At 43.9% G+C, this 24,416-nt stretch overlaps 1 pseudogene; it reads left to right on the forward strand.

Moving 5' to 3' along the window:
• The first annotated feature begins 18,017 nt into the window (after positions 1–18,017).
• On the forward strand, positions 18,018–23,930 carry LOC149122641 (ribosomal protein eL22-like pseudogene; annotated as a pseudogene).
• The last annotated feature ends 486 nt before the right edge of the window (positions 23,931–24,416 follow it).

Below are 24,416 nucleotides of genomic sequence, written 5' to 3' on the forward strand. Positions count from 1 at the left end.
ATTCTGTATTTAGGGGACCCAAAGAACTCTACTAAGAGACTATTGGAACTCATAGAAGATTTTGGCAAAATAGCAGGGTATAAAATCAATGCACAAAAATCAACAGCCTTTGTATACACAGACAATGCCATGGCTGAGGAAGAACTTCTAAGATCAATCCCATTCACAATAGCTACAAAAACAATCAAATACCTTGGAATAAACTTAACCAAGGACGTTAAAGATCTCTACGATGAAAATTACAAAACCTTAAAGAAAGAAATAGAAGAGGATACCAAGAAATGGAAAAATCTTCCATGCTCATGGATTGGAAGAATCAATATCATCAAAATGTCCATTCTCCCAAAAGCAATTTACAGATTCAATGCAATACCAATCAAGATACCGAAGACCTTCTTCTCAGATCTGGAAAAAATGGTGCTGAAATTTATATGGAGGCACAAGAGACCTCGAATAGCTAAAGCAATCTTGTACAACAAAAACAAAGCCGGAGGCATCACAATACCAGATTTCAGGACATACTACAGGGCAGTTGTAATCAAAACAGCATGGTACTGGTACAGAAACAGATGGATAGACCAATGGAACAGAATTGAAACACCCGAAATCAACCCAAACATCTACAGCCAACTTATATTTGATCAAGGATCTAAAACTAATTCCTGGAGCAAGGACAGTCTATTCAATAAATGGTGCTGGGAAAATTGGATTTCCACGTGCAGAATCATGAAGCAAGACCCCTACCTTACACCTTACACAAAAATCCACTCAACATGGATTAAAGACCTAAATCTACGACCTGACACCATCAAGTTACTAGAGAACATTGGAGAAACCCTTCAAGATATTGGCACAGGCAAAGAATTTCTGGAAAAGACCCGGGAGGCACAGGCAGTCAAAGCCAAAATCAACTATTGGGATTGCATCAAATTGAGAAGTTTCTGTACTGCAAAAGAAACAGTCAGGAGAGTGAAGAGACAACCGACAGAATGGGAAAAATATTTGCAAACTATGCAACAGATAAAGGGTTAATAACCAGAATCTACAAAGAGATCAAGAAACTCCACAAAAACAAAACCAACAACCCACTTAAGAGATGGGCCAAGGACCTCAATAGACATTTTTCAAAAGAGGAAATCCAAATGGCCAACAGACATATGAAAAAATGTTCAAGGTCATTAGCAATCAGGGAAATGCAAATCAAAACCACAATGAGGTTTCACCTCACCCCGGTTAGAATGGCTCACATGCAGAAATCTACCAACAACAGATGCTGGCGAGGATGTGGGGAAAAAGGGACACTAACCCACTGTTGGTGGGAATGCAAACTGGTCAAGCCACTATGGAAGTCAGTCTGGAGATTCCTCAGAAACCTGAAGATAACCCTACCGTTCGACCCAGCCATCCCACTCCTTGGAATTTACCCAAAGGAATTTAAATGGGCAAACAAAAAAGCGGTCTGCACCCTAATGTTTATTGCAGCTCAATTCACAATAGCTAAGACCTGGAACCAACCTAAATGCCCATCAACGGTAGACTGGATAAAGAAATTATGGGATATGTACTCTTTAGAATACTATACCGCAGTAAGAAACAACGAAATCCAGTCATTTGCAACAAAATGGAGGAATCTGGAACACATCATGCTGAGTGAAATAAGCCAGTCCCAAAGGGACAAATACCATATGTTCTCCCTGATCGGTGACGACTGACTGAACACCAAGAGGGAAACCTGTTGGAGTGAGGTGGACACTATGGGAAACGGTGGCTTGATCAGCATAGCCCTGACTGTTAATGAACAACTTAATACATTATCCCTCTTAGTAGTTTTTTTATCTGTTCTACTTAATATGACTGGTTTAGTTCTGTAATTGATGCACAGTTATTCTTAAGTGTTGAAAATTAACTGAAATGTGATCCCTGTTGAACATGGGAGTGGGAATGGGAGAGGGAAGAGATGTATAATTTGGGACATGCTCAGGCTGAGTTGCCCCAAGTGGTGGAGTTGGAAGCATACCAGGGGATTCCAATTCAATCCCATCGAGGTGGCATGTACCAATGCCATCTCACTGTTCCAGGTGATCAATTTCAGTTCACAGTTGGTCATGGTGGAGGGACTGGGAGTCAAAGGGAGCACATAGACAAGTCTAGTATCTGCTAACGCTAACCGATGGAGTAAATAAAGGGGAGAGTGATCCAACATGGGAAGTGAGATACTCAGCAGACTCATAGAATGGCAGATGTCCTAAATAGCACTCTGGCCTCAGAATCAGCCCTAAAGGCATTCCGATCTGGCTGAAAAGCCCATGAGAGTATTTCAGGCATGGAAAGCCAAGACACTCTGGCAAAAGATCTCTGTGAGTGAGATCCCAGTGGAAAGAACAGGTCATCAAAGAAGGAGGTACCTTTCTCTGAAGGGAGGAGAGAACCTCCACTTTGACTATGACCTTGTCTAAACAAGATAAGAGTCGGAGAACTCAGAGGGCTTCCATAGCCTTGGAAACTCATGACTGGAGCATAGGGAGATTACTGATGCCATAGACAGGAGTGTCAATTGGTAAAGTCAACAACAGGAGTCACTGTGCACTTACTCCTCATGTAGGATCTCTGTCCTTAATGTGCTGTGCATTGAGATTTAATGCTATAACGAGTACTCAAACAATATATTTCACTTTGTGTTTCTATGGGGGTGCAAACTGTTGAAATCCTTACTTAATGCATACTAAACTGATCCTCTGTAAAAAAAAAAAAAAAGAAATTATCAATTCCCAACTTGACTCTCACTGGGATTAAACATGACAATAGGTCTGCTCTGATTTCATCATCATTTAAAAAAAATCATCTATTATTTTTCACTTTATGTTTCTGTGTGGGAGCAAACTGTTGAAATCCATACTTAATGTATACTAAGCTGATCTTCTGTATATTAAGATAATCGAAAATGAATCTTGATGTGAATGGAAGGGGAGAGGGAGTGGGAAAGGGGAGGGTTGTGGGTGGGAAGGACGGTATGGGGGGGAAGCCATTGTACTCCATAAGTCGTACTTTGGAAATTTATATTCATTAAATAAAAGTTTAAAAAAAAAAAAAGAAAGAGTTACAGAGAGTAAGGGAAAGACAGAGAGAGTATTCCATCTACTGGTTCATTCTCCAAATGGCCACAATTACCAGAGTTGAGCTGATCTGTAGCCAGGAGCAAGGAGCTTCTTCCGGGTCTCCCACCTGGGTGCAGGGGCCCAAGGGCTTAGGCCATCCTCCTCTGCTTTCCCAGGCACATTAGCAGGGAGCCGGATTGGAAGTGGGGCAGCTGGGACTGGAACCAGCACCCATATGAGATGCTGGCACTGCAGGCCGGGGCTTTAACCCACTGCACCACAGCATCAGCCCCCATTTTTTTAAAAAAAGATTTATTTATTTGAAAGGCAGAATTAGAGAAAGAGAGAGGGAGAGCGAGATCGATCTTCCGTCTCCACAGTTCACTCCCCAAATGGCCACAATGGCTAGGGTTGGGCCAGGCTGAAGCCAGGAATTCCATCTGGGTCTCCCATATGGTTGCAGTGGTCCAAGAACTTTGGCCATCTTTTGCTGCTTTCCCAGGAGTGTTAGCAGGGAACAGAAACAGAAGTGGAGCAGCCAGGACCCTAGCTGGTGTTCATTTGGGATGCTAGCATTGAAGGAGGCGACTTACTTGTGTTACAATGCCGACCCAACTCAACCCATTTCAATGTCTTTCATGTCACCTAGTCTTGTATTAGTCGGTGCCTGATGTGTAGTTGTTTAATGAATTAAACACCTTTTGGATTCTGGACACTGTGCCCAGAGAAACTAGCTACAGTGTAGTGCCAAGTTAATTATTGGAAATGATCCCTTTCTGCCTGTTGCTCCACCCTTCTGTGGTTCTAGATCTGTGTCATCCAAGAGAACTTTTTGTGATGATGGAACTATTTTATTTCTGCATAACTCAGCATAGGGTCACTGACCATCTGAGGCTATTTGAGGACTTCAGTGTTTGTTTTTTATTTATTTTTATTTTATATATATATAAATATATATATTATATATTTATTTATTTTTTTGACAGGCAGAGTGGACAGTGAGAGAGAGAGAGACAGAGAAAGGTCTTCCTTTTGCCGTTGGTTCACCCTCCAATGGCCGCCGCGGCTGGCGCATCGCGCTGATCTGAAGGCAGGAGCCAGGTGCTTCTCCTGGTCTCCCATGCGGGTGCAGGGCCCAAGCACTTGGGCCATCCTCCACTGCCTTCCCAGGCCACAGCAGAGAGCTGGCCTGGAAGAGGGGCAACCGGGACAGAATCCGGTGCCCCGACCGGCACTAGAACCTGGTGTGCCGGCGCCGCAAGGCGGAGGATTAGCCTCATGAGCCACGGCGCCAGCCGAGGACTTCAGTGTTTGTAATGAGACTGAAGAAATTGTAATTAATTTATATTCAATGGCACAGTTCTAGACCATCTTGGCACCCCATTTTGATAAATCTGCTTTTCTTGTCCCTCTGAACTTAATCACATAGTTCTAAATTGCCTGCCTGGTGAGAAATGGCATTGTTGTCCTCCAGGCTCAGGCTTGTGGATACCACACTTGAGATTTCTCCTTCCCCACTTTCCCTTAGGAGAAAGGTAACACTCACACAACTTTTTCTTGAGCACTGTGATCTATGCTGATCTTCCTTGCTCAGATCTCGACTATGTTTGTAAAATACAGATATAATGCTTAGGCAGGATGTTGTTGTTTGCTGCTGTTTTGAATCTTAATTTTTTCCTAAATAGATTATTAACTTCTTGAGTACAAGGTTCATGAATTTCCTATCTTTGGGATTCTTCCTCGTGCCTAGTCTGGATGTTACAAGTAAACTGTAAATATTCTATTGTTGTTGATCAGTTGATTGACTGAAGGTGGAGAAAAGGGATTTAGTATGAGTAAGAGAGGACAGTATCTGAGAAATAGGGGAAGGCTGTCAAAAGGTTGATTTACCTATACTTAGTACCCAAAAAACTGAAGGACTTCAAGTATCTCTCACTTTTCCCCATAATCATTTTGCAAATGTCCTCTTAGTATTATTTTCCTGCTAAGGAACTCAGTTTGAACTTTTTCTGAGTGCCTATAAGAGGTTCTTCTACCAAAAGAACTTTATAAGCAAGTTTACAAACTGAATTGCAGAGAAGTTACTGGGAAATTGCGGGGTTGCAGCAGCATGTTTGGTGGAAGTAGGAGAGGATTTGTCTGGATGTTTGTTTAAAAATCTCCTCTAGAAGGTGAGCTCTTGGATGTGTACAGTGCCACCCTTCTTTTGTGGGCAAGGAAACCAGCACAAAGGCATTACTGTTGTGCCCAAGGCTAGGCAAGTGCTTTGACTCACCTTCCCTTCTGCCCTAGGGCTCAAATTACAAAATTGGGTTCTTAGGGAAACCTAACCTATGGCAAAATTCCTGCTGACCACACCCTGCGGGACTCTGGTGGGAGGAATTGGTAAATTAATGATAGCTGCAAAATTAGAAGGCCCAACCCTGGAATTCTCTCTCTCCTGCAGAGTCCTACTGCCTGCCTGAGCGCCAACCACTAGCTTACAGTGCCCAAAATATGAAAAGAAAACAAGGAACCAGGGAGGGAGTTGTCCTTGTGGGACAAGAATTTCAGCTGGTAATAATCACATTTCCTCAGCTATTTTGACATGTGTTATATAAGGGAACCAATCTCAAGACAAAACAAAACAAAAAGAAAGTGCTTTAGACTGTACAAGTGCAAACAAAGAGTAAATTACAACTGATTTTTTTCCTTTTAACTTTTATTTACATAGGATGGGTTTGTTTAAACAGTTTCTATTTTTTTTTTTACAACCAGGAAGTCACAAATCTAGTATGCTATTTTCCTTACTATGAATTGTTCATTTTTATTTCTGCTAATTTCCATACATTTAAAATATGCTTTCAATTTGCTGAAAGTGCTTATGAATCACATGCAGACATGTATTGTACAATAAATCACTTTTATAGGACTAAGTAACTCTGGCATTCTTTTGTAGTTCTTAGTAGTTAAAATATTCAAGGCATTTGGCCTGGTTTTGAACTGCAACTTGATGCTCACAACATAGGTAGGTCAAAGGTTGTTTTTTTGTTTTCATTTTTGTTTTTTAAGTGACAGAGAGGAGAGAGAGAGAGAGAGAGAGAGAGAGAGAGAGAGAGAGATCTTTCCTCTGCTGGTTCACTTCCCAAATTGTCACCACAGGTGGGATAGGTCCAACCTAAAGCCAGGAGCCAGGAACTCCATCTGGGCCTCCCTTGTGGGTAGTAGGAATTTAAGTATGCTTCTCAGGCACATTAACATGGAGCTGAATCAGAAGCAGAGTGGCTGGGACCTGAACTGGCTCTCTGATATGGGTTGCCAGCATCTTCAGGCAGTTTAATCTCTGCATCACAACTTCTGCTCCAGTAAAGGTTCTGTTTATAGGTACTTGCTTTTGACAGAGACATCTAGATTTAATTCTGAATAAATTGGAGGAAGTAACTTCTGTCTCATTTCCATTTTACAGGACTAGTGAAGAAAATGCACTTGGTTATCTGTAACTATGCTGCCCGAGTAGAAATTACATAAGTGACATTGATCTGGTGATTGTTAGTGGTGTGGCTATGATATAAAACAGCATCAAAATGCTGGTGACTCCCACATTATACTTATACTTCTGACTTCTCTCCTGAACTCTAGGGTCATCCATGCCATCCATGCCATTTCCTTTTAGATCTAACAGGCTTCTCAAATTTACCAGATTTAAAGAGAAACTGTTAGACTCCATACCCCTGAGACTTGCTCTTCCCCAGTGTTTGCCATCTCAGTGACCGACATCATCATTCATTAAGTTGATTATTCTGTAAATTTCAACCACTATGGACGACATCACCACAATTAAAATATAGAAGAATTTTGTCATCCTAAACTATTTCCCAGAACCTCTTGGTAGTCAGTCCTTCCCATCTCCAGCTTCAAGCAACCACCCATCTATTTTTATCCCTAGAGGTTTGCCTTTTCCAGAATGTTATATATAAACAGAATCGCACGGCACATGGTCTTTCTGGTTCTTTCACTTATTGTAATTTGAGATTCATTCATGTGGGAGTGTGTTTCAAGATTTCATTCCTTTCTATTGCTGAGTTGTATTCCATGTATGTATATACCAAAGTTTGTACACATATTCACCCATTGAAGGACATTTAGGTTATTTCCAGTTTGGGGTGATAATAAATAGAACTGCTATGATCATTCATATAGAGGGTTTTCAGTGAACCCAAGTTTTCATTTCTTTTAGGGTAAATACTCAGAAATCGTGTTGTTAAGTTGTAGGCTGTGTTTAATTACACAAGAGACTACCAAACTGTTTTCTAGAATAGCTGTACCATTTCACTTTTCCTCAGCAACATAAAAGATCTGGTTTTCTACCATCCAGCATTTGTATTGTCACTGTTTTTTATTTTAGCTGCTCTACCAGATTTCTGATCTTACTATGCTTTTAATTTGCATTAATGGAAAATGATGTTAAACATCTTCTTCTTTTTTTTTTTTTTTTTTGACAGGCAGAGTGGACAGTGAGAGAGAGAGACACAGAGAAAGGTCTTCCTTTGCCATTGGTTCACCCTCCAATGGCCGCCGCGTCCGGCGCGCTGCGGCCGGCGCACCGCGCTGATCCGATGGCAGGAGCCAGGAGCCAGGTGCTTCTCCTGGTCTCCCATGGGGTGCAGGGCCCAAGCACCTGGGCCATCCTCCACTGCACTCCCTGGCCACAGCAGAGAGCTGGCCTGGAAGAGGGGCAACCGGGACAGAATCTGGTGCCCCAACCGGGACTAGAACCCGGTGTGCCGGTGCCACTAGGCGGAGGATTAGCCTAGTGAGCCGCGGCGCCGGCCTTAAACATCTTCTTACGTGTTTATTTGTGATTCAGATGTCTTCTTTAATAGTGTGTAAGTATTCTGTTGTGTTCTGATCGGATTGTTTTATTACTTATTTGTTTGGAAAGTCTTTTTTCTAAAAAATAGAAATGTACATCCTTGGTTGGATATGAGATTTGTATTTTCTCCCAGCATGCACCTCACCTCTCTGTAACTCTTTTTTTTTTTTTTTTAATTTTTTTATTTGACAGAGTTAGACAGTGAGAGAGAGAGACAAAGATCTTCCTTCCATTGGTTCACCCCGAAATGACCGCTATGGCCGGAATTACGCTGATCCAAAACCAGGAGTCAGGTGCTTCCTCCTGGTCTCCCATGTGGGTGCAGGGCCCAAGCACTTGGGCCATCCTCCACTGCCTTCCCAGGCCACAGCAGAGAGCTGGTGTGGAAGAGGAGCAACGGGACTAGAACCGGCGCCGCAGGCAGAGGATTAACCAAGTGAGCCACGGCGCCGGCCCCTGTAACTCTGTCTTTCAAAGAAATACAATTTTTTAAAGAGTGTTCCTGGTGAATGGCTCTTTTTTTTTTTTTTTTAAGATTTATTTTATTTATTTGAAAGAATAACAGAGAGAGCTAGAGACAGAGAGCGAGAGCGAGAGCGAGAGAGAGAGAGGAGATCTTCCATCTGCTGGCTCACTCCCCAGATGGCTGCAATGGCCGGAGATTATAATGCAGCTGAGATGTTCCCATTACCTAGCAATGTTGTAGCCATAAAGTCTAATACCAGTGGTATAAAACCATAGTATACAAAATTATGAATGGCACATAATACCTGACAATGATAATAAATGACTGTGTTACTGGTGTGTGTATTTACTATATTATACTTTATGATTATTATCTCAGGATCTAATCTACTTATACTTCCAAGGAAAAAGTGCCTCTAGAATGATGTACTGAATTACCCTGGAGGCCACCTCACTGACTGAGGGTGGAGTGGGGTGGGGTCTGTGCTTGGGAGGGGCTGACTAATGCTATCTAGGTTCACGTCAGTGCACTCCATAATCACGTGGTGTTGAAACTGCGCAACTGCTCAGAACCTGTCCTGCCTGTCGTTCAGCAATGCGTGACGACATTTCCAAATGGTTCCATTTCCCTTTCTTCTGCCAGAAGAAAGAGAGAGTTTTTCTCCAAATTCATTGTGAGAAGCTGGTCAAGCTCCTGGAGGTAAAACTCACAGACGTGTGCCCCCTCCCTGGGGTTTTTGACTGAGAGACTCCTCAACTTCCCTCCTCCCCCGCCCCCAGCAGCCAACAATTCATCAATTACAGTTCAGGTTTTCCTACCCCATCCTGCTTCCTGCTGGGCTTTCTGCTCCAATGGGCTGTGAGTCACTGTATCCATCTCTCTATTTCCCCGGTTTGGGAGGTAGCAGTTTGCCCTGGGAGCTCATTTTGCTGATGGATCGAAAATAAATTATTCATTTTTCATGGTGTTCAGCTTTTTGCTAGTTAGGAGGGAGCAGTGACTTCCAAGCTGCTTACATGCTGGACTTGTAAGCCTTGTCTTTTTCAGTCCTCTAAACTGTTTCTCAGAGAGTTGAAATTCTTCATTTTTATGAAATCCTAATTTATAAGTTATTCTTTCAAAGATCAAGCTTTTGTGTGTGGTACCTAAGAAATTTTTGCCCAACTCAAGGTCACAAAGATTTTTCTCTATTTTCTTTTATCAGAGTACTCTTTTTAAAGTGCAAATTAGACCATATCACTACATTGCTTAAAATTCTCCAAGGGCTTTCTCTCACATGTAGAATAAAATTTAAATGACAAATTCTGGTTTGCAAGGCACTGCACGATCTCACCTTCAGCTTCTTCTTTTCTTTTTTTAAAGATTTATTTTATTTATTATTTGAAAGTCAGAGTTACACAGAGAGAGGGAGGCAGAGAGAGAGAGAGAGAGAGAGAGAGAGAGATCTTCCATCCGCTGGTTCACTCCCTAGATGCCGCAACGGCCGGAGCTGTGCTGATCCGAAGCCAGGAGCTAGGAGTTTCTTCTGGGTCTCCCACACAGGTACAAGGGCCCAAGGACTTGGGCCATCTCCTGCTGCTTTCCCAGGCCATAGCAGAGAGCTGGATCAGAAGTGGAGCAGCCGGGTCTTGAACTGGCGCCCATATGGGATGCCAGCGCTTCAGGCCAGGGCATTAACCCACAGCACCACACCCCGGCCGCATCAACTTCTTTGAGCTCAGTTTCCAACCCCTGTCTCCATCCTTCACTTTGCACTGGCCATGTTTGATTCCTGGCTGCTCCAAAAACCCGCCTTGCAGCCCCTGCTGTTACCTCTGCCTGGATCACATCGTTCACTCCTCAACCCTGAGGCTGGCTCCTCAACCCTGGACACGCTAAGATGCAGCCTTCTTGGTCAGGCTCTTTTTGGAAGTCTCATCGAAACCCTTTTCCCTTGTGAACCTTTTATCTATTTTTTTTTTTTTTTTTTAGTTTTTATTTTTTTAAAGATGTATTTGTTTGAAAAGCAGAATTACAGAGAGAAAGAATGAGAGAGAGAAAGAGAGAGAGAGAGAGAGAAATCTGCTAGTTCACTCCCAAAATGGCCAAAAATGTCTGGGGCTGAGCCAGACCAAAACCAGGAGCCAGGAACTTCATCCAGGTCTCCCACATGGGTGCAGGGGACCAAGGATTTGATCCATCTTCCACTGCTTTCCAGGCACTTTAGCAGGGAGCTGGATTAGAAGTGGAGCAGCTGGGACTTGAACCAGCACCCATATGGGATGCTGGCATCGCAGGAGGTGGCTTAACCCATTAGGCCACAGCCCCGGCCTTGTCATTATTTTTTTATAGCATTTAACACTATCAGGAATTACTTTATACATTCTTTGAGGACAAGGCATTTTCGGTCTCGTTAACTGTATTCCCAGAGCCAAGAATGAAATCTGTATACCGGAGATGCTCATTATATACATACTGAAAAAATAAGTGATACCCAACCGAAAAATCACACCTAATATACTGGGAAGCTCAAAAGAGGAAGCTTGAGATAAGGAAAAGAGTAAGATTTGAATAAAACAGGATTTGTTGTGAAGCTGAAGAAAAATGAAGATTTCAGTGGGACTCCCTGGACAGAGGAAGCTGTTGAACAAGGGCATGGCCAGTCCAAAGAACGAGTGGCCTGATTCACTCTGCTAAACAGCATCCAAGCCTAGGTCTTCAGCAGTGGAATCCCATCTCCTTAGATGCTATATATCAGGGTTTCTCTTGGGGCTTAGAATCACTGTAATTTGCCAGTGCTGGGCACTGTGATGCAGCAGGTTAAAGCCCCGGCCTGAAGCACCGGCATCCCATATGGGCGCCAGTTCGAGACCAGGCTGCTCCACTTCCGATCCAGTTCTCTGCTTTGGCCTGGGAAAGCAGAACAAGATGGCCCAAGTCCTTGGGCCCTTGCACCCACGTGAGAGACCCAGAACAAGCTCCTGGCTCCTGGCTTCAGATCGGCACAGCTCCAGCCATTGCAGCCAACAGGGGAGTAAACCAGTGGATTGAAGACCTGTTTCTCTTTCTGCCTCTCCTTCTCTCTGTGTGTAACTCTTTCAAATAAATAAATATTTTTAAAAGCAATCACTATAATTTTAGGGACTCTGAGCTTCAAATTCCTTTCTAACTTAATTATTGGCAGGAACAAAATCTTTCAACCCATAATTAAAAATCAAAAGTTTTTTAAAAAAGATTTATTTATTTGCAAGTCAGAGCTACAGAGAGAGAAAGGGAGACAGAGAGAGAGAGAGAGAGAGAGAGAGAGAGAGAGAGAGAGAGAGATTGGGCCGGCGCCGCGGCTCACTAGGCTAATCCTCCGCCTAGTGGCACCGGCACACCGGGTTCTAGTCCCGGTTGGGGCACCAGATTCTGTCCCGGTTGCCCCTCTTCCAGGCCAGCTCTCTGCTGTGGCCAGGGAGTGCAGTGGAGGATGGCCCAGGTGCTTGGGCCCTGCACCCCATGGGAGACCAGGAGAAGCACCTGGCTCCTGGCTCCTGCCATCGGATCAGCGCGGTGCGCTGGCCGCAGCATGCCGGCCGCGGCGGCCATTGGAGGGTGAACCAACGGCAAAGGAAGACCTTTCTCTCTGTCTCTCTCTCTCACTGTCCACTCTGCCTGTCAAAAAAATAAAAAAATAAAAAAAAATAAGAAAAAAAAAGAGAGAGAGAGAGAGAGAGAGATCTTCCATCTGCTGGTTCACTACCCACATGGCCACAACAGCCAAAGCTGAACCAGCCTTAGCCAGGAGCCAGGAGCTTCATCCAGGTCTTCCACAGGGGTGGCAGGGGCCCAAGCACTTGGGCCATCCTCTGCTGTTTTTTCAGTCCATTAACAGACAGGTGGAGCAACTGGGACAGGAACCAGCATCCAGTAATGCTGGTGGCTGCTACACTACAACACTAACCCGCAGAGAGGTTTTCATTAGTAGCATCAGTGCAAGAGACATATAGCTCAAACAAACAAACAAACAAAATTGAGAGTGCACAGACTCTTACATTTATGGTTAGTTGATTTCACAAGAGAGCCAAGACAATTTCATGGGAAATAATATTCTTCTCAACAAACGGTGCTGGGACAACTAAGGTTCACAGGCAAAGGAGTAAAGTTGGAACTCTACCTCAACCGATTCATGAAAATTAACTCAAATTCCATTGTAGAACTAAATGTAAGGAGCCAGCATTGTGGTGCAGCAGGTTAAGCTGCCTCCTGTGGCACTGGCGTCTCATATGAGCACCAGTTCAAGTCCTGGTTGTTCTACTTCTGAATCAGTTCCCTGTTAATGTGCCTAGGAAACCAGGGGAACATAGTCCAAGTGTCTGGGCCCCTGCCACCCACATGAGACACCCAGATGGAGTTCCTGGCTCCTGGCTTTGGCTTGGCCCAGCCCTGGCCATTGCGGCCTTTTGTGGACTGAACCTGCAGATGGAAGATCTTCTCTTCTCTCTGTATAACTGTGACTTTCAAATAAATAAAATAACTCTTAAACAAGCAAACTAGTAACTATAAGAGCTAATAGTATTCAACTCTTAGAATAAAACACAAAACAGTCCAGCATTGTGGTGTGGCAGGTTTGGCTGCTGCCTGCAGTGTCAGCATCCCATATGGGCACCAGTTCAAGTCCCGGCTGCTCCACTTCCGATCCAACTTTCTGCTAATGGCCTGGGGAAGCAACGGAAGATGGTTCACATGGGAGAGCTGTATAAGGCTTCTGGTTCCTGGCTCTGGCCATTGCAGCTATTTGGAGAGTAATCCAGGGGATAGAGGATCTCTCTCTCTCTCTCTCTCAATCTGCCTCTCTGTAACTCTGCCTTTGAAATAAGTAAATAAGTAAATCTTAAAAAAATGATGAGAATAAAACATAATGGTAAATAAAACATAATAGTAAATCTTTATGACCTTGGGTAAACTGGTTTCTTAGATACGGTAGCAAAGCATAAATATCAGAAGAATAAAAAAGACAAATTGGACTTCATAAAAGTAAAAACTTTTGTGCTTTGAGGATAACATCAAAAAAGTGAAAAGACAACTTACAGAATAGGAAGAAACTTTTGCAAATAGTACATCTGGTAAGAAAAGTATGTCCAAAATATATAAAGAACTTTACAACTCAACAATAAAAGGACAAATTACACAATTTGAAACTAGGCAAAGAATTTCAACACTTCTCCAAAAAGTTATCCAGTAAGCATGTGAAAAGATGCCCAAAATTATTAGTCATTAGGGAGACGCCAAACAAGAGCACAAGGAAATGGAGTAGACGTTGCAAATAGAGTACCTGGGCTTCGGTCCTGGCTCCAGCTCCAGACTCCAGCTTTCTGCTAATGCAGACCCTGGGAGGCAGAGTGATGATGGCTCAAGTAACTGAGTCCCTGTCACCATATGGGGGACCTGAACTGTGTTCCCAAATCCTGGCTTCAGTGTCAGCTTCATTCTAGCCATTGTGAACATTTGGAGAGTGAACCAATGGGTCGGTGGGAGAACTCTCATGTCTCTCTACCTCTGAAGACAAAGTAAAACAAAGCATAGTGAGATGCCACGTCACATCCACCAGGATATCTATGAACAAAACAATGGACAATAACAAATATCAGTGAGGACATGGAAAAATTGGCGCCTTCATATATTGCTGGTAGAAATGTAAAATTGTCTAGCAATTCTACCCCAGAGAAATGAAAACCCATGTCCACACACAAGCTTGTACAGGATTGTTCAAAACAGCATTATTCATAACAGCCATAAAGCAGGAACAACCTAAATGGTCATCAACTGGTGAATGAATAAATAAAATGTGACATATCTATACAATGGAATATGATTTGGCCATAAAAAATGAAGTGTTGGGGCTGGTGCTGTGGTGTATCGAGTAAAGCCACCACTTGCAGTGCCGGTATCCCATATGGGCACCAGTTCAAGTCCTGGATGCTCCACTTCCAATTCAGCTCTCTGCTGTGGCCTGGGAAAGCAGTAGAAGATGGCCCAAGTCCTTGAGCCCCTGCATCCGTGTGGGAAGACCTGGAGGAAGCTCTGGCTCCTGGCTTCGGATCAGCGCAGCTCTTGCCATTGCAGCCAATTGGAGAGTGAACTAACGGATGGAAGACCTCTCTTTCTCTGACTTTCCTTCTCTTTATGTGTAACTCTGACTTTCAAATAAATAAATAAATCTTTAAAAAGAAGTGTCAATATATTTGAAAACATGGATAAGTCTTAAAAATATTATGTTAAGTGAAAGAAGCCAGTCACAAAAGACCATATATAATTCCATTTATAATAAGAAATGTTCAGGATAAGCAATCTACAGAGAAAGTAGACTAGTGGTTATCTATGGTGGAATGGGAGTAATGAGGGCTTAGGGAAGTGATGGCTGAAGGGTATAAAGTTTATTTCTAAGGACACAAAAATGTTCTAAAATTAGACCGTGAAGATGGCTGTACAACCCTGTAAACTTATTAAAGCCATTGAACTGCACACTTTAAATGGGTGAACTTTGTCAATTAATATCACAATAAAACTATTTTAAAAGATTTATAATGAGAAATTCTGGCTTTAATCGCTTGTTCTGCCATCATTTACCAACCTCTATGTGCTGCATGCTATAAATGCCAAGATAGATAAAAACATAATGCTACCCTTGACTCATGGTTAAGTGAAGATTCCAAAATCATAAACAGATAACTTAAATTCAAACAAAGTACTGCAGGAGTCAGGAAGGCAGAACAAGTTACCTTGGCCAAGGTCCTAGAGGTGAGCTTTCAGAGGTTATGTTTAAGCTGAGTTATGATGGACAAAGAGGACTTTCTGGGCAATGGACTAGAAATAAGGGTGGGTGATGAGAGGAGGCGTTTGAGCAATGCAGGCTCAGGAAACAGTGTATGTGAATGCACAGAGTGTCCTGTGGGACAGCATGGGATGTTCAGAGAATAGTAAAGGTGTTTGGTAAAGGGTATATAGGCTGAGGGCGCGGTAAGAGATTAGGCAGATTAGCATAACAGGGTGAAGGACCTTATATGCCATGTTAAGAAATGTCAACTTTTGGCCGGTGCCTTGGCTCACTAGGCTAATCCTCCGCCTTGTGGCGCCAGCACATCGGGTTCTAGTCCCGGTCGGGGCGCCGGATTCTGTCCCGGTTGCCCCTCTTCCAGGCCAGCTCTCTGCTGTGGCCAGGGAGTGCAGTGGAGGAGGCCCAAGTACTTAGGCCCTGCACCCCATGGGAGACCAGGAGAAGCACCTGGTTCCTGCCATCGGATCAGAGCGGTGCGCCGGCCGCAGCGCTCCGGCCGCGGCGGCCATTGGAGGGTGAACCAACGGCAAAGGAAGCCCTTTCTCTCTGTCTCTCTCTCTCACTGTCCACTCTGCCTGTCCAAAAAAAAAAAAAAAAGAAGAAGAAATGTCAACTTTTGCCTCAGAGGCAAAGGGACGCAGGAGAAAGAGACAGCCAGCTTTTCACAAGGAAGCGAACTTTGCAGGATAGAGCTAAGCAAAGAGAAATTAGGTTTCTTACTCTTGTTTCTACTTTATGAAAATCTTTTCAAAAAATTGTCACTTTCTGGAAATAGGCTATCCATGGATGTATTTTTTTTATTTTTAGAGAGCTTATTTAATAAATATAAATTTCATAGGTATATTTTTTGGAATATAGCGGTTCTTTCCCCCATACCTGCCCTCCCACCCCAAACCGTACCACCTCCTACTCCCTCTCCCATCCCATTCTTCATTAAGAGTCATTTTTAATTATCTTTATATGCAGAAGATCAACTCTATACTAAGTAAAGATTTCAACAGTGTGCACCCACACAGACACACAAAGTATAAAGCACTGTTTGAAGACAAGCTTTACTGTTAATTCTCAAAGTACAACTCATTAAGGACACGGGGAGCAAGCGCACAGTGATTCCTGTTGTTGATTTAACAATTGACATTCTTTTTTTTTTCCAAAGATTTATCTATTTATTTGAAAGTTGGAGTTACACAGAGAGAGGAGAGGCAGAGAGAGAGAGGTCTTCCAAATGATGGTTCACTCCCCAGTAGGCCAGAACGGCTGGAGCTGTGCTGATCCAAAGCCAGGAGCCAGGAGTTTCTTCCAGGTCTCCCATGTGAGTGCAGGGGCCCAAGGCCTTGGGCCATCTTCTACTGCTTTCCAAGACCATAGCAGAGAGCTGGATTGGAAGTGGAGCAGCCAGGTCTTGAACTGGCGCCCATATGGGATGCTGGCACTTCAGGCCAGGGCGTTAACCCATAGCACCACACCGCCAGCCCCCAGTTGACACTCTTAGGTATGATGTCAGTGACCACCTGAGGCTCTTGTCATGAGCTGCCAAGGCTTTGGAAGCCTTTTGAGTCCACAAACTAATGGATGCATTTTGTCTTATGCAGCATTTATGTGAGAACAAACCGTATAACATGCACATGATGACATTGCTCCATCTGCTTCCCAGGATCAATATGACCAACTTGGTCATAAAAAAGACCTTTATTTATTTTTTTTCTTAATTTTTTTTTGACAGGCAGAGTGGACAGTGAGAGAGAGAGACAGAGAGAAAGGTCTTCCCTTTGCTGTTGGTTCACCCTCCAATGGCCGCCGCGGCCAGCGTGCTGCGGCTGGCGCACTGCGCTGATCCGATGGCAGGAGCCAGGTACTTCTCCTGGTCTCCCATGGGTTGCAGGGCCCAAGCACTTGAACCATCCTCCACTGCACTCCCTGGCCACAGCAGAGAGCTGGCCTGGAAGAGGGGCAACCAAGACAGGATCTAGCACCCCGACCGGGACTAGAACCCGGTGTGCCGGCGCCGCAAGGCGGAGGATTAGCCTAGTGAGTCGCGGTGCCGGCCGACCTTTATTTTTTAATATAAGATTTAATTATTTATTTGAAAGAGTTACAGGGAGGGAGGGGGAGAGATAGAGAGAGAGGTGGTCCATCTTCTGGCTCACTCCTCAAATAGCTGCAATGGACAGGGCTGGGCCAGGCTGAAACCAGGAACTAGGAGCTTCACCTAGAACTCCCATGTGGGTGCAGGGGCCTAAGGATTTGGGCCATCTTCCACTGTTTTCCCAGGTGCATTAGCAGGGAGCTAGATCAGAAGTGGAGCAGCCAGGACTCTAACTGGTGCCCATATGGGGATGCAGCTGCTTTACCTGCTATGCCACAGCACTAGCCCCCCAAAAAACCTTGATTTCCAAGAGACTCCTTAATTTAGATATTAACACAGCAACTTTGGGAGCTGAAGTGACAAAGTCTGATCTAGTAGTCTACTCTAGCTTTAAAACTGTTTTGTTGTGTGAACTTGGCCAAGTCATTGCATCTTTCAAGCCTTGATATTATCATGTATAAAATTTAAAGGTTGGATAAGATGACAAAGTTCTCCTGCAGTTCTTGTTAAATATATAAATTCCGGGCTGTACCCCAGACCTATTGGATCAGACCGCTGGGAGGAGAACCCTGGGAAGTCACATTTACCATGTTCTTGTTAATGTCCTCCTAGATCTGTGATTCCTTCTTCTAAGATGATGGTTTATAGCAGGGCTGGGGCCTCATCAAACTGAAGATGCCTTCCAGTGTCATTGCTGGGGGGATTGTTGGAGGCAGAGCATGGAGGTATGTCTAAGAGCAGCTGTTTGTATGCTGCAAATGTATGGCAGTGTTGTGGCCCCAGGAAGAAGCAGCAAAGCACTGGCCCCTCCATTTCTTCCTTCCCTTCCTCTGCTAACTGCAGACATACTCTTTTGGGGAAATGGGCACTGGGGCATGGAGGGAGAGACTTCTAATGTAACGAGGAATTTTTTTTTTTTTTTGACAGGCAGAGTGGACAGAGAGAGAAAGGTCCTCCTTTGCCGTTGGTTCACCCTCCAGTGGCCGCCGCGGCTGGTGCACTGCGGCCGGCGCACCGCGCTGATCCGATGGCAGGAGCCAGGTGCTTCTCCTGGTCTCCCATGGGGTGCAGGGCCCAAGCACCTGGGCCATCCTCCACTGCACTCCCTGGCCACAGCAGAGAGCTGGCCTGGAAGAGGGGCAACCGGGACAGAATCCGGCGCCCCAACCGGGACTAGAACCCGGTGTGCCGGCGCCGCAAGGCGGAGGATTAGCCTAGTGAGCCACGGCGCTGGCCAGTAATGAGGAATTTTTTCTGAATGTTGGTATGCTGCTTTGAAACAACACTGATGTCATTCAGTATTCTTCCAAAAAGAGGCTGTAGTGTTTTTTGTTTTTGGTATTTCAGTTCACTTAAAATGTTGTCACTCATTAAGTTCTCCCAGAGGCTCTATTCAACACAGCATCTTTAGGTACTCGAGTGCCACGAAACCTTTAAAATAGGCATCATTTCCACTCCATCTAAGCTTTCCATCAGGGTGAACAAACATGTCGAAGGCCAGACAAACAGAGCTATACAACATTGAAAGAAACATAAACAACTGAGATACCACCTGGCAAATAAACACAATTTCAAATATTGACATTCTGAACAGGGATTAGTACTTGTTCTTTGTTCTTACATTCTAGGTTAAGGTGGTGGGAGCTAGGCCCAAACAGGATTAGATTACTTCCTCCCTATTCCTTCACCCTGTTTTCAAATTTGGGATTTAAAAAATTCATGCAATAAACATTTATTAAATTTCTTTTCTTTTTTAAAAGGTTTATTTATTTATTTGAAAGGCAGAGCTACAGAGAGGTAGCAGCAGAGAGAAAGGGAGGTCTTTCATACACTGGTTCACTCCCCAAATGGCTGCTTCAGCTGGATCTGGACTGATCCGAAGCCAGGAGCCAGGAGCTTCTTCTGTGTCTCTCTTGTGGGTGCAAGGGCCCAAGGACTTGGGCCATCTACTGCTTTCCCAGGCATAGCAGAGAGCTGTATCAGAAGTGGAGCAGTCAGGACCTGAACTGGCCCCCATATGGGATGCTGGCACTGCAGGCAGCAGCTTTACCTGCTACGCTACAGCACCAGCCCCAAATTTCTTTTATTTTCTGAGTTACCCACTGAGGATACAAAAATAAATAAATAAATAAAAATGACATATCCATACTGTTTGGGGCTTGGCAATAACAACAACTAGAAAAATGGAAGAACTTTGCATTAAGTAAACATTAAGGCTCCTTTTTTTTTTTTTTAAGGTTTTTATTTATTTATTTGAAAGGTAGTTACAGAGAGACAGAAAGACAGAAAGGTCTTCCACCTGCTGGTTCATTCCCCAAATGGCCACAACAGCTGGAAGTGGGCCGATCTGAAGCCAGGAGCCAGGAGCTTCTTTTGGGTCTCCCACATGGGTGTAAGGGTCCAAGCACTCAGGCCATCTTCTGCTGCCTTCTCAGGCCATTAGCAGAGAGCTAGATTGGAAGAGGAGCAGCTGGGATTGGAACCAGTGCCCATATGGGATGCAGGTGCTGCAGGTGGAGGCTTTGCACAGTGCCAGCCCCAAGGGGCCCTTCTTACTGATGAAAGAGACTCAAACTCCAAATAAACGTGTAAGTGTTTAGGTTGCCATCTAAAACCAATTTGCCTCCATGTTTTACACAAGATTAGTTAAAAGCTCAAGCTAGCTTATCCCATGGGAATTGCCTTAATTGTCTTGTTGTAAATTAATTGGATTTTTTTGTGGGTCAGATGAGTTGATCTCATTTTGACTAGAAGCTGTTTTTTCCTTCCTTTTCTATTTACAGAAAGCAGCAGGCCCTGGTAGATCAGTACTGCTACTGGAATACATATGGATGGGGATAGCTGATGTTGCTCATAAAGGCATTTTAAAATCAAAAATTCTGGATGCAGTTCTACTGGTAGTATCAAATGCAAAGCTTCCCTGACTACATTCAACTTTTATGACTTTAGAGGTCATCTCTTAGCAACAGCTGAGTCTTGCATGTTGGTTCCTCTGAAGATCTGTTATGGAAATAGCTAATGAGCAGAGCAGAGACAGTGGACCTGGAAGCCTCAGAACATTTCCCAAGGACATAGCAATTGCCACAAACCAACATTTTTCCCATTTACTTGTGCTCGTAGAAAGAAGCTACCAGCTGAAGACTGAATGTATGTGGTCAATGACATAATATGTTGGCAGTACCTTTGTGAAGCTATACCTGGATTTTCTGAGATGTAATTTGGTTTCATTTGCTGTCTTAATTATATATTTGCTTCATATATGATAATAAATTGGATGTTATCTCAATCTGGTCCAAAAGTCTTCCCTAACTCCAAGCTGGATAAGAGTCATCTTCTCAGAGCACCAATATACCCTTTACATTTCTTTTTTTTTTTAAGATTTATTTATTTATTTGAAAGTCAGAGTTGCACAGAGAGAGAAGGAGAGGCAGAGAAACAGAGGTCTTTCATCCGGTGGTTCACTCCCCAATTGACTGCAATGGCTGGAGCTGTGCCGATCCAAAGCCAGGAGCCAGGAGCTTCCGCCGGGTCTTCCCGCATGGGTGCAGGGGCCCAAGTACCTGGGCTATTTCCTACTGCTTTCCCAGGCCCTAGCAGAGAGTTAGATTGGAAGTGGAGGAGCCAGGACTTGAACTGGTGCCCATATGAAATGCCAGCACTGCAGGTGGCAGCTTTACCCACTACGCCACAGTGCCGGCCCCACCCTTTACATTTCACAATCACTGCATTTTCCTCATGTTTTATAACCATAATCATCTTTATCTGACTCTACTATTAGATTATGAGCTTCTTGAGGACAGCAATGTTGCTTTGAATCATCCTTGCTTAGCATATAGAAGATGTTTAGCAAATACTTCTTAAATAAGTCATTAAATACATGCATGTAAAAATAAATGAATGCGAATGAATGAGTTCTTGCAAGGATACATTACCAGGTACAGTGGAATTTAGTGGTTCTGCTGCAAGGTCAAAAATTCTTCCAGGGCCACAAGTTATCAGCTGGAGGTATTTGAACTGATTTAGATCCTATGTTGTGTGTGGTGTTCAGTATGAGAGACATCTACTAGTTAAGTTGGCTATAAAGTAAATTCCACGTCACTAGTCCTGCTTTTGGGGACATGTGCTCTGGATGAGGTACAGTTGAGGTGGTAGGGTAGAACACAGGGTCAAATATGAAGGCATACATGTTAGCAGAATGAATGCTGGGTCTTGGAACCAGTGAGGCTGAGGCCAGCAGAAGCAGTGTGAAGACATAAGGGAGTGGGGAGGGTGTCTGATTTCTGGGGAACCTTCTGAATTAGGGAGCTTTGCTCCTGGACATTTGTTAGGTCATCAGAGAAGTAAATGATCAAAAGTTTGGGACCTCTGGAACTAGTCTGGAAGCACTTAGAGGGTGCCAGTGAGGGCTGGCGGAAGCCAGAAGTGAAGCTCTCACAGCTGTGGCCAGATGGAGCTATGCTCTTGCCCGTGATGCAGCTCTTTCAGCCAGGAGGTGGGCCCGTGCCTTCCGTCACCTGCCACACTTAACACTGCAGTTTCAATCCACTGACTCTAATGAAAAAGGAATTTCTAAATTCTGAAATTGAGAGTCTTTGGGTAACTATTAGAGATTTAATTCCTCCTTTTATTTATTTTTTAATATTGAAATTTGGCATACTTCCTTCAGCCACAGGATGAGGAATTCTTGTATTAAGAAAACACACACACACACACACTCACAGAGTCTCCAGCACCTAGCTGCTTGCAATTGAAACAATGACTCTGACACTGAAAAGGAACTCAATATGCAAAGAGAAAATATTTGACCTTGAACAAACTGTGTATGTTATGGTCAAGTCAGAACTGGAGAAGGAATAATAAGGCTTATGCCTTGAAAAGGAAGTGGTTCCAATGAGTGAAAATAATTCCCCAAGGAGTCCCATGAAACGGGCAGGGATTTTATCCAAAAAGTAAATGATCTGGACAAGTTAAAGCCGAGTAAAGAATTATCAGGCTTCGATGGGGCTTGCCTGTGCATGGTTGAGGTGTAATTTAACACAGAGCGACGTATGTTTTCTTTTCTCAGAATATTTAGTTGTATTTGCTTGATGGTTGTCTGCATTTTGGTTTTAGACAAAAACCGGAGAGTTTCCCTTGGCTGTAGCTGTGGGCTGTTTATAGGCAGTAAAATGCTGTGTGGATTATGGAAGGAGGTCAGATTTTATTCCGGGTGGCTGCCTGTCCATCAGATCCTGGTGACCTCAGATCTTGAATCATTCTTGCCACTTTCACAAGTAAATACCTTACCCTGTGCCTGTTTCCCGGCACCAGCGGCCCAGTTTGTTTTCTGTTCCACTTACTGAGTGCTGGTGAGAAACCACACTGCAGAACGCCTTGGCTCTGATGCAGAGAAAACGGTTTTATTTCCTTACGTGCTCGATGCTAAGGCATGGCTTACTAAAAAGAGTTATGTCAGACCAGTGCTGTTTCCTTTTGTACATACAGGACAAATACATGCCGGTGAGGGGTGTGGATAGAGTGGAGAGAAATCACCTTTGTGAGTGTAAATAAAACAATTGATTCTAAGCCACACAATATTCTAAGCCAGGAGCAGGGATACTGGCAATATTATTAGCTTGTTGAAAAGTCCCAAATAATGATTAGCAGTGGCTCCTCTCCAACCTGTCTACATCCTTAAGGGTTGTTCTTTGTCATTAACTTAAAGATCTTGAAAATGTTCACTAAATTTAGAGAGTACACCCATTTACAAGGAGGGGATGCTACCAATGTGACTGTTAGGAGCAGAATATAATATGACTTCGAAATGTCAGAGAATGTGTCCACTGATAACAAAATGTGTTTTTTTAATAAAGATTTTTAAAAATTTGTTTGTCAGAGTTACAGACAGTGAGAGAGAGACAGACAGAAAGAAAGGTCTTCGTCCGTTGGTTCACTCCCCAAATGGCCGCAATGGCCAGAGCTGCACCATTCCGAAGCCAGGAGCCAGGTGCCTCTTCCTGGTCTCCCATGCGGGTGCAGGGGACCATGCACCAGGGCCATCCTCCACTGCTTTCCCAGGCCATAGCAGAGAGCTGGACTGGAAGAGGAGCAGCCGGGACTAGAACCTGGTGCCCATATGGGATTAACCTAGTGCGCCACAACATCGGCCCCAAAATGTGCTTTCAATTTCCTCACAGACAAATGTGCATCATCAGCTTTAGAAAGCAGAAATACAGACTCAAGATGGCTCTCTGTTCTACTGTGGTCTCTCAAGATGGCACTGCACAGGCAAAAAGCCTATGAAATCAAGCTAGAATCCTAATTTGGACGTTACTCATCTTGCAGAAGATGGAATTTTTGATTCAGGAAATTCTGAACATTTTCTCCGCGAGACAGTTAAAGTCAGTGGGAAAATCGGGAATGTTGTTTACATTGAATGCTTCAAGGATAAAATCACAGTTGTTTCTGAGAGGCAGTTCCCTAAAAGGTATTTGAAGTACCTTATCAAGAAATACCTTAAGAAGAACAGTCATCATGATTGGCTTCATGCGGTTTCATCTGATAAGATTTAGGAACTTTGTTACTTCCAGGTTAGTCAAGACGAAGATGGGTCAAAGTCTGAGTTGAGGTCAAGCCTTCCCTTAGAAACTTAGCTTACTAATAAATGAAGTAGTCACAAGAAAAGAAAACATCCAGAAAGGGATGTTTAGTTTATTGACATATTTAAAAAGGTATTCTTAAATTTCTCTATCTTTAGTCATTTTTTTAAAGAGTAAGGTATTTGCATTTAAAAAAAAAAAGGTATTAGGCTGAAGAGCCTAAAATACCGTAGAAAATGCTGCAGGTCAGAGTGGACCACAAACTGAGTAGAGCAATATAGTGCAATATAGTATTTTTTTTTTTTTTGACAGGCTGAGTGGACAGTGAAAGAGAGAGACAGAGAGAAAGGTCTTCCTTTTGCCGTTGGTTCACCCTCCAATGGCCGCCGCGGCTGGCGCATCGCGCTGATCCGAAGGCAGGAGCCAGGTGCTTCTCCTCGTCTCCCATGGTGTGCAGGGCCCAAGCACTGGGCCATCCTCCACTGCACTCTCTGGCCACAGCAGAGAGCTGGCCTGGAAGAGGAGCAACCGGGACAGAAT

This window comes from Oryctolagus cuniculus, chromosome 13, assembly GCF_051225735.1.
Source record: "Oryctolagus cuniculus isolate XC-2025 breed Fujian yellow rabbit chromosome 13, ASM5122573v1, whole genome shotgun sequence".
Lineage (NCBI taxonomy): Eukaryota > Metazoa > Chordata > Mammalia > Lagomorpha > Leporidae > Oryctolagus > Oryctolagus cuniculus.